Source organism: Morone saxatilis, unplaced genomic scaffold, assembly GCF_004916995.1.
Source record: "Morone saxatilis isolate NCDOM2014 unplaced genomic scaffold, NCSU_SB_2.0 Contig18, whole genome shotgun sequence".
Taxonomy (NCBI): Eukaryota; Metazoa; Chordata; class Actinopteri; family Moronidae; genus Morone; species Morone saxatilis.
The window spans coordinates 28,892,590-28,901,582 of record NW_023339740.1 but is presented as its reverse complement, the minus strand read 5'-3'; positions in this window follow the sequence as shown (position 1 = coordinate 28,901,582).

Genomic DNA, 8,993 nt, shown 5'->3' with positions numbered 1-8,993 from the left:
AGGTTTGAATTATAGCTTACTGTTCTTAATACCTTTATTTTGAAAACCGGAAGTGAATACGCTGTTTCTCCGCATTTACCATAATGCTGAGAATACTTGTACACTCGAAATTTAAGTGCGGCTGATTTGACCACGGAGATCGGAGTAACGGCTGGCTTGACCGCAGTTATCATATCACAGTCATTATCTCGAGATCTCAAATTAATTATATCGTTATCTCGGAAAACAAAGTTTCGTTATCCTGCGAGATCTCGAGAAAATTAACCTCGTTATCACAGGAAAACGGAGGAAATAAAATGTATGAATGCATGGCCCTTTAGGGCTTCCGTACCACACCATCATCCTTTCCCCTTTGCAGACAGATGCCCCTGGTGGTGACCAAAAACAGAGCTAACAGAGAACGAATAATGTAATAATACTGGGCTGATGGCCAGAAACACGACTCCAAATAACAGATAATGTTGCTCTATAAAAGGCAACTGTCTGCTAACAAGATCAACTGATAATAAGCTGCTAATAAACTCATGTTGTGTTTACAGCTTGTGCAAACTAAAGGCCCAGACACACCAGAAATAAAAATCAATTAATCAATTAATTCCAATTAAATTGCCACAATCTGAGAGGAAATTCTTCGACAGAAATAATGTGAGACAGGAATCAATGGTTTAACTTATCGCCTTGTTAGCAACCGAGCTAAGCTCACATGTTTGCTAACTGACTGTTAGCAGGGAAAGTGCTCATCGATCAGCAGAGAAAAGGGAAGTCTAAATGAGGTTGAGTTAGCCGATAAGGACCATTTTCATCTGACCTCCCTCACACAAACATTTCTTATAAAATGTTTGACATACTGACCTTCATTCCGTTGGATTCCTGCTGCATATTTAAAAAAGTTCACCTGAACATTTTTATTACGTCCGATGCAAAATAGTTTGTGGCCTCGCAGCTTTCCTTCACAATAAACAAAGCTGCCTCTCCAAGACTATAAATGTGGATTTACTGCTGTAGAGTTGGTTACTTTACACCTCTGGAGCTCGTAAAAAACAAATACAGTTTCCTGCATAAACACATTTTCATTGTTATTATCATATAGAAGCATGTCAGTGAGCTGCTATTATGGTGCTCAAAACTGCTTTTTAATAGGTGTAACAAGATAAAGTAAAAAATAAAGTGAACAACAAAGCAGAAAAAGAATAACAGTGGTCAGGAGGAAGCAGTCAGCAGAAGAAAGAGGGAAACATGGGAAGGAGAGAGGGAATGAGAAAACTGGGCTTTGAAGCAAGACAACTGTATAGTGAGGAGGAAAAATTACTCCTCTGTAATGCTGTGCTCAATGAGGGGGAACCCGATGAGAATAAATTTAAGTCCTGGAGATGAGGGCTTTACACGCTGCAACATTCTGCAAATCACTTCACATCACTCAGACCTACACTTCCACATAAGCCTCAGCACGGCTCCTGCTCTCCACCGTTCTGTCTCCTTTAACTTTGATATTTTACACCTTCAGCTAAGACAATTATTGATGTGGGACAATATGTCCATATACCTGTGGTTTCCAGCCTGAGGGGTCGCCAAAGCTTCCCTTTCTCATTTCTATTAGATACCTCAAGTAAATACCTATTTTGACAGTTATTTTTAGATTATTATCTAAGACAGTGGATACTAACCTTTTTCCTTAAAGGGACCCTTTTTCTATCATTTAATAAACTGACTCAGTGACATATTTTATGGATATTTCTTTTTATATTAAAAACTGTACAATGAACCCAAACACTGAACTCAGGAACTGAAAGGAGATTTCATAAAACGAGGGATTTGGATGAATTCTGAATAGATTATTTCCTGTTTAGGGAATTCTTTATACAATTCTGTCTGTATTATGTGTTTTGTTTAATATTTAACAATCATCAGACTTAATAGGCTTCTTTTTTGTGTTTTCTTCTCCCTGACGCTTTACATTTATTTTTCTTTTATCTTTCTTTCACAGAAGTGAACCAAATGCTGAGATATCGGCCTACTGTGTATATTTTCATAAAATTTTAGCGCACCTTAAAATCAAGAAAGCCTTGCGACCCACCCTGAAGCTTTGGCGACTCCTAATGGGGGTCAGGTTGGGAACCACTGATCTAAGATATAAACCGGATGAGGACACGTTCAGGGTGTGAACTACAGGGGAGGTCAGCTCCTCTTCATCAGACTGCCCTGGAAACATGATTTGTGAAATTTTGGGGGTCTTTAAAATACTGACAGAATCACCCCCTCCAGGATTTAGGCTATTTTTGGGATTGTTGCAGCTTAAAATGTCTGATTTCATCAGCAGCAGCAGCCTTTTAAAAAACTGCCACACATAAAGTGAAATAATTCATTAAAAATTGAAGGCAACTTGTTCCAGTGAGAATAAAATCACACGGTTTGGAGGGTCAGTGAAAGACGTTCATCTCGCACACGTCTGCACCTTTAACACTAGAAATGAGAAAGTGAGTATGGTGATGTATGACTCAGCATTTGGGGAGGAAACTACAATGATTGGTCAAAAACAGAACGGAAAAAGCCGCGCACAACTTCACAGGGATCGGTTTTTGTTACCTTCCTGGAGGAACTGCAGTATGCTATTTTTTCTGTTTTCCTGCATCTTCATCATCATGGATTTTCTGTAAACTTAGGCTACTATTGTGCGTGAGGATAACGCATCACTAATTCACTTTAATAAACATACTGCTGTTCATGCCATCACCATGGAAGTGTGGCTGCACAATTTCATTAGCTTCAGATCAGAAAATATCAGAAAATACAAACCAACCTCCTGCAGTGAAACCTTTTGTACAGCAGCATTTGTTTTGTTTGAGGTCCTATTTCCACATTTTTGGAAACCTTTTCTCTAAAGAACAGAAACTCTCTCAATCAAACTGTCTGCTTTACAGGGACGCTCAGCAATCAGCCTACTGGACCATTTAACAGTTACAGTGGATAACTGCCTCGATTTTAAATGACGACTCCCCCCATTTGCACAGTGGATTTCAGATACTTCCTTCTGGGCGGAGGTCTATAGTCCCAACATGTAGAACAAAGCGGTAAGAATAGCTTTGTTCCAGCAGTGATCATTGAGATCAACAAGTTGTAGTAACATGGAACAGTTTTTATTGTTTTTATCTGCATTTTTAACTTCCACTGGTTATGTATTGATCTCTCTTTGTAAGTCCTGATGTTTAGAGTCCGCAGCACTTTTACCTTGATCCTTTATCATGTTATCACGTCATATCACGTCTGTTGTCTGAGTTGTATGTTTTTACATTTTTGTCAAGAGGAATGCCTTATTGTCTTTTACTGCAAACCAAATCTACACTTGGGAACAAATAAAGTCACCTTGAACCTTATCTATAGTCCCAGTATGATACCAGTTTGTAGTATGTACTGGGGAACCTTGGCAAATGCCAGTTTGACCCGGTCATCTCGTGTTGTTTGTCTGACACAACTGCCGCCTCCTGTCTCGAACAGACTTGCTGCCCTTCAGACGCGCCAGCTGTATGCTGCTCCTGCACGTGCATGTAAACATGTAGAGGTCCAGTAAAGCCAGCATCATATAAAGTAACACACAGAATACTGAATATGTTTTAATTTAGACCAAAGGAAGCTGATTCTTTCTCTCTCTGCTATGAAGAACCCTTTATTTCCTATTGTTTTCTTCCAGCACTTTGTACTGACGCCATAATACACCACATGCACCCATTTGTTCTCATGCTGGCACCTGTGGCCAGCTGTGTCTGTCTATGAAGCACAGAAACCAAAACCTGGCATGTTTTTGCCGAGAAGAGGTGGGCGGTGGGGTTGGTGGGTGGGTCCATAGTGGGAAAGAAACATAAAGGTGATTGGTTAGATGGAAGAGAAGAGGAGGAATTGATTGATTAGATGCCACAAAGGAAAGCGAGAAAGAGAGATTAGTTAGAACTCTCATTGGAAAATGATGAAAGGAGAAGAGAGAGATTTAGAAAGAGGAGTGGAGGAGCGAGAGCTGGGGTAATGAAGGGTTTTAGGTCAAAGCTTTGGATCCCCGCGGAGAGACAGAGAGTTAAAAAAAAGGAAAACAAAGAATTTAAAGTCATAAAGGGAAAGCCCGCAGTAATGAAAGGTTCCAGGTTACATGAACGAGCTATTGAAATGAAAGGTCCGGGGGGGTCGCCGTCTGAAGCTTTATGGAGCAATGAGACTAAAGACTCGCCAACAGACAGAGAAATAAAAGTCGACACAAATAGCACTGCCCTTCCCCTTGACCTTGACTGAGGAATGTGCGGCCCCCTCCTTTGTGTTCAGGGTCAAACGCCATATTCCCCGAATATCATGGGTCTCTGTGAACTATACAGGGTCTGGGTCAAAGATCAAAACCCAAAGACAACAGACGCTCCGCTGGTAACTGAAGAATGAACGCCGGGCCCCTCCTCTCCTGATGCCCCCGGGGACAGACGACAAGGTGCATCTAAAGTACTTGTGTTTTTGATTTGAGCTCGGTTCGAGGACATCCTTTTGTTTTGGATTTCTTCGTGTCTGTGTGAACGTCTGGTGTTTTCTCTGTCTTATCATCATTTGGAAACATTGTTGAGACTCCTTAGGGAGGTTTGGTTCTGGTATGTAAGGAGAAATGTTCATGTATTTTGTATTTTCTTTGAGCAGGGCCTCTGGGTGAAAAAAGGAACTCCATCTCCATTACCTGTTTTAACCACTGACCTATAACAGATCTCCACTTCCTTCCACTGTACAAAACTGAAACCAAAATATTGCAATGGTACCCATATACCGAATCAGAGCAGAGCCCAGCTGTCAATCAAAGTGTAAAACCCCCTCTTTATATCTTCAAGTAACAAATTATAAAACTAAATAACGAATTAAAACCAAACTGATGATAAAATTAAACAATTCTGTCCCTTCTACGATGATCTGATATGAATCCAGATAAATCGGCGATTACATTATTAATATGGAACAACTGGAAAGGATTTGATGCAATCTGATAAACTTCTTAGCATTTGTTTAATGTTGACTCTAGATTCCAGAGCTGTTATGTTTTCCATCTGTTTATATGCAGTTGGTTTAAACATGCTGAGCTGGGTGCCTGGTTAGCTCAGTTGGTAGAGCTGGTAACCCATGTACCAAGGCTGAGTCCTTGCTGCAGCGGCCCAGGGTTCGAATCTAACCTGCGGCCCTTTGCTGCGTGTCATCCTCTCTCTCTAAAAAAAGCATAAAAAAGCCGAAAAAAATATACTAAATTTGCCGAGCTGCCCCGAGATCGACCATTGCCGGAGTTGGGCCAAAGCATGTGACAATCGAACCCATGTCAACTACAGTTGAGTCGAGTACTCCACTGAACCAAGTATCCGGTACAGATAATGTGCTTTTTACGAGTCACATTTCTGGTTTAAGCCCCATCCCTTACGAGTACAGATACCAATACAGATCATTTAGTTGGTTGAACAGATACAGATAAGGTCAGAGGTCACACAAAACACATTTTTGGCCCAAACTCAAGAATTTCACAACTGTCAGACGTTGAATTTCCTTCGGGATAAATAAAGTATCTATCTATCTTGGTGACACTTTTGATACAAAGGTCACAGTGACCTCCAACAAACCTTGGCAAAAATGTTTTTGGTTGTAATTCAACAACTAATGCTGTAATTTTGATAAAAACTGAAACTGAATTAAGGTACTCTGCCTTTGCTATGTTGTGCCTTTACGGCAGAATAGAGGCCTGTTCCAAACAAAAGCAGGTTGAGTTCAGTGATTGATTAATTGCCACACAGACACCCTGAAGCCAGCTTTGAGGGCCATTTTAACTCTGTGTATCCACCTTCACCTCAGACTCCACCCATCTTTTTCGTCCTGACAGGAATGTGCCAAACGAGCTGCCTTTGCTGCTCTGGGAATGTTTATTTGCACCTTCTCCCACTTGACATCCGCTGACCTTGAGAGGAATCAAAGCTTGTATTTTGGGTTTTTTTTTCTGTAAAAGTTAATTGTCCATGGATTCAGCAGCGCTCCTGCCCAGTTGGCGTCCTGTGCTAAAGCACCATTGTGTAATAAAAATGGAATTATGCCCTTAATCATCGCCGTCTCTCCAGCTCCTGCTCTCTCTCTTTATCTGCCTCCTTCCACACCAGCTCCTCATTTTTCTCCTTTCTTTTTGAAGTCATTATAGGATCCTAGGACAGTTTTATGACATTTATTCTGCTTGGCAGTTCTCTCCCTCCTTTCCCCATCTCTCTCCTTTCTCTCATCATCCCTCTCTCTTTCTGTTAATTACCCTTGCAGTCTTATCTGTCGACACCCTTCAAACTTGCGGTTCCCTGTCATGAATCAAGTGCCCCCTCCTCCTCCTCTTCCTCTTCCACCCGTATCAGCCAAACAATTAACCAACCGGCTCACTCTAATTAAGCATCACAGAAAGACACATGCAGAACTCCACCTTTTTCCTTTGTGTGGGCGCGATAGAGGGAACTCTCATCCCTTCCTGGTGGGTTCACATGTTTTCTTAAAATGGGGTATGCCTAGGGGTACTTAGGAGTACTGCAAGGGGTATGTGAGATTGTTTTTACAGTAAATTTAATAAATATCATAAGTTCCATAAAACATTTAAATTTAAGTTTGATAAACCACTTTTAATGTTCAATATTCTTATATTCAAATTGTTCACTGACATAAAACCTTACTTAAAATGAAGAATGCAACAAACACAACCATTCACAGTGATACAATCTGTGTACAGCATTGTATTAATATTGTATTATGCATATTGTATCTCTTTATATTGAACATTTTTGTTTCTACCTAAAATGTTTTATGCTGCTCACGCTGGCTGAAATAATATTTCAAAGTGGGTACATTATTTAAAAAAAGTACTGAGAGCTACTGTTCCTGACCAACTCACACACGTCCTCATCAGCTTAATGAAAAATAACAAACTAAAATTACCACGCTGCGGTTGTTCGCCTCAGCCAACCAGTCAGGTTGCAGTTTACATTGATATCTTTCCAGACTCATCATATATGTGGTGAAAACTTATTGATGATACATATGTATGATTGTAGTATGTATACATGTACCTGATTAATATGTCAGGATAGATTCTAGAGTATAACAATATGTTTTCTCCTGGTATTTTTAGATACTGTGAGCTGTACCATTAGCTCGGCTTATGCATGCTGACTTATGCAGGAGTGGCATGAAGTATGTGTCTCTGGTTTCCAGTCATTCTCAATTTATACAATTCCAACACTGTTTATGGAACCCAATATGCAGAAGTATTCAAATATACCAGGAGAAAATAACACATTTATACCACGTGCATAAAACTGCATGGGATTAGCATAAAGTGGGCAAAGTGGGAGATCTTTGGGTACCCATAAACCCATTTTCATTGAGATATATTGAGGGCAGAGGTCAATGGATCCCTTTCAAAATGCATCGTTAACTTTGGAGTGTTATTTAGCTCCATTCCAGACATACTAGCATGACATGTTCATTAAAACTCTGAAACACTGCGAGTAGAAGAGGTAAAGACAATGGGGTGGCACGCCCCTAAACATTGCCATAAGCTCCCCCTTTATTCCTAAATTATGGTGTTGAATTATGGCCAAAAAAGTATTTTTCCAGGACTTTGATATTGAAGTTAACCTTTGATCTTTTTGATAAACAATGTCATCACTTCTGTGTGACATTTTATTTTAATTATAGCAATGATTCTTTCTTATGACCAAGAATCATTGTCATGGTCTGTTTGAGGTCACAGTGATCTCTGAGTCTGTAGAGTCACCAATTTAATATCCAACCAGTTGTGAAATTCTTGTGTTTTGGCCAGAAACATGTTTTATTGTGACCTCTGACCGCCAAATTATTGAGTTTTGTCCAAAATCCTTTTTCACGTGACCTCTGACCACGAAATTCTCAAGTCTTGGCCAAAAACGTGTTTTGTGTGACCTCTGACCACAAAATTTAGAATTTTGGAAAACAATAGGTTATGTGTGACCTCTGATCACCAAATTCATCTCAGTTCAACCTGAAATCCAAGTGGACATTCGTGCCAAATTTCAATAAATTCCTTCAAGTCGTTCCTGAGATATCACGTTCACAAGGATGGACGGACAACCTTAAACATAATTCCAGCCAAAAAAAAGAAAATCCTGCCGTCAGCAAGAATTTTGCTTTCAACAGAGAAGAATTGAAAAGTAAGTTGAAACAATAAGATTACCATAATAGAACGTCACGCCTGTCCTCACTAATGATAGTGCATACACAAAACGGGTTTAAGAACCTCTATTACCTTTTCAATCTGTGTGCCTGTTTCTTACTAGAGCGTAACCGTGAAGGCTTAATAATACTGATCAATAATGCTATTGATTGAGCTGCTGATGAGATGCCCCTGAGCAAGGTACTTAACTTAATGCCCGGCTGGTTTCTGTGGCACACACACAGTGCAAACACCCACACTGAAACCAGCCTTAATGACACTCGCAGCACACTCAGCGCTCGCCGGGTGGGTGTTAACGAGAAATGACAAGAAGCATCCCGAGTGCCCGAGTGCGTGCAGCTAACCTTCAAACGGAGCCAGGCCATTTATGATTGATGACTTTAATACAAAGGGTGCAATAAAGCAGAACTAAATACAAAATTAGCTGAATGGTATGGTACATTATTACACTTCATTATTGCTTTCCAAAGTGGCAGATGACCCATATAATACATATAACTAATGTTGTGTTTAGGGTCCTGGAGACTCGGGGCGCTGTGTAACAGCACAAAAGACGTTCTTAACATTGTTTTATCAGCTTGAAACTTAATGACGTTCAGTCATTGTATGAGAATTGCTTAGAGACATGATTCTGAACTTGTTTCAGAAGTCTGCTACAGAAAATGAAACCTTGTTAAAGGTTATATAAATGAGATTTATAACATTAATATATCAGCTAACAGCTATTCTCTGTGTAAAGACACAGAGTCACATGGTGTCT